General features: G+C 35.8%; 1 protein-coding gene across 3 annotated transcripts in view; it reads left to right on the forward strand.

Annotated features, from left to right (window-relative positions):
- LOC144971234 (serine/threonine-protein kinase Sgk1-like) overlaps positions 1-2,500 on the forward strand; it is a 185,991-nt gene that overhangs the window by 75,213 nt on the left and 108,278 nt on the right. The window lies entirely within an intron of this gene.

A 2,500-nucleotide genomic window follows, 5' to 3' on the forward strand; every position in this document is an offset into this window, starting at 1 on the left:
TAAATATCACTCTCTCAAATAATTTCCTTTGCTCAGGTTCACTCACACTCTCCTTTATTGCAAAACATTGATAAGTGAGATAAAGTTTGTATTTCAATTATAAACTTAATCACATAACCTAAATGATGGAGAATAAAAACAGCTAATTATAAAAATAATTCACAGATCAAATTATCTATTTGAACTCCGCATATTTAGCTTAATTACTCATTGACCATATATTTTTTTAAATGGCATTGTTTCATTTAAACAAGACCATGACGCTTATGCCTGGACCGGGTATTCACAAATTCTGCTTTTGTGTTCCACTTTTCGAATCGAATATATCTCTATCTTATCCGTTTATTTGCAAATTTTCTGCACTTTATAAATAAGACCATAACGCTTATGTCTGGACCGGTTGTTCGCAAATTCTGCCTTTGTGTTCCACTGTTCGATTAGAATTAATCTCTATTTTTTCCGTTTATTTGCAAAGTTTCTGCACTTTATAAATAAGACCATAGCGCTTATGTCTGGACCGGGCATTCGCAAATTCTGCTTTTGTGTTCCACTTTTCGAATCGAATTAATCTATTTTATCCGTTTATTTGCAAAGTTTCTAGATTTTATAAATAAGACCATAACGCTTATGTCTGGACCGGTTGTTCGCAGATTCTGCCTTTGTGTTCCACTGTTCGATTAGAATTAATCTGTTTTTTCCGTTTATTTGCAAAGTTTCTGCACTTTATAAATAAGACCATAGCGCTTATGTCTGGACCGGGCATTCGCAAATTCTGCTTTTGTGTTCCACTTTTCGAATCGAATTAATCTCTATTTTATCCGTCTATTTGCAAAGATTCTGTACTTTATAAATAGGACTATGACGCTTATGTCTGGACTGGGTATTCGCAAATTTTCCTTTTGTGTTCCACTTTTCGAATCGAAATAACATCTAGTCTATCCGTTTATTTGCAAAGTTTCTGCACTTTATAAATAAGACCATAACGCTTATGTCTGGACCGGGCATTCGCAGATTCTGCTTTTGTGTTCCACTTTTCGAATCGAATGAATCTCTATCTTATCCGTTTATTTGCAAAGTTTCTGCACTTTATAAATAAGACCATAGCGCTTATGTCTGGACCGGGCATTCGCAAATTCTGCTTTTGTGTTCCACTTTTCGAATCGAATTAATCTCTATTTTATCCGTCTATTTGCAAAGATTCTGTACTTTATAAATAGGACTATGACGCTTATGTCTGGACTGGGTATTCGCAAATTTTCCTTTTGTGTTCCACTTTTCGAATCGAAATAACATCTAGTCTATCCGTTTATTTGCAAAGTTTCTGCACTTTATAAATAAGACCATAACGCTTATGTCTGGACCGGGCATTCGCAGATTCTGCTTTTGTGTTCCACTTTTCGAATCGAATGAATCTCTATCTTATCCGTTTATTTGCAAAGTTTCTGCACTTTATAAATAAGACCATAGCGCTTATGTCTGGACCGGGCATTCGCAAATTCTGCTTTTGTGTTCCACTTTTCGAATCGAATTAATCTCTATTTTATCCGTCTATTTGCAAAGATTCTGTACTTTATAAATAGGACCATAGCGCTTATGTCTGGACCGGGCATTCGCAAATTCTGCTTTTGTGTTCCACTTTTCGAATCGAATGAATCTCTATCTTATCCGTTTATTTGCAAAGTTTCTGCATTTTATAAATAAGACCATAACGCTTATGTCTGGACCGGGCATTCGCAAATTCTGCTTTTGTGTTCCACTTTTCGAATCGAATGAATCTCTATCTTATCCGTTTATTTGCAAAGTTTCTGCACTTTATAAATAAGACCATAACGCTTATGTCTGGACCGGGCATTCGCAAATTCTGCTTTTGTGTTCCACTTTTCGAATCGAATGAATCTCTATCTTGTCCGTTTATTTTCAAAGTTTCTAGATTTTATAAATAAGACCATAAGACTTATGTCTGGACCGGGCATTCGCAAATTCTGCTTTTGTGTTCCACTTTTCGAATCGAATTAATCTCTATTTTATCCGTTTATTTGCAAAGATTCTGCACTTTATAAATAAGACCATGACGCTTATGTCTGGACCGGGTATTCGCAAATTCTCCTTTTGTGTTTCACTTTTCGAATCGAATTAATATCTAGTCTATCGGTTTATTTGCAAAGTTTCTGCATTTTATAAATAATAATAATTGTTCAAAATTTTACCTTACACCCGATATTACAAGTACAAGTGAGCCAGGTGAAGAAGATTGTCAAACAGTGTGACAGATGAAATAGGAAGAGAGAGAGAGAGGGAGAGAGAGAGAGAGAGAGAGAGAGAGAGAGAGAGAGAGAGAGAGTGAGAGTGAGAGAGAGAGAGAGAGGGCAAGAGAGAGAGAGGAGAGAGGGTAAGAGAGAGAGAGAGAGATATTCGTTTTTTGTTCAAAATCTCTCTCTCTCTCTCTCTATCTCTCATTGCACAAGGTTGTGCTATTTACTACTATTTATCAAGAACAGCC

Source organism: Berghia stephanieae, chromosome 1 (assembly GCF_034508935.2).
Source record: "Berghia stephanieae isolate SIO BIC M18660-M18661 chromosome 1, UCSD_Bste_1.3, whole genome shotgun sequence".
In the NCBI taxonomy this organism is placed as follows: Eukaryota; Metazoa; Mollusca; class Gastropoda; order Nudibranchia; family Aeolidiidae; genus Berghia; species Berghia stephanieae.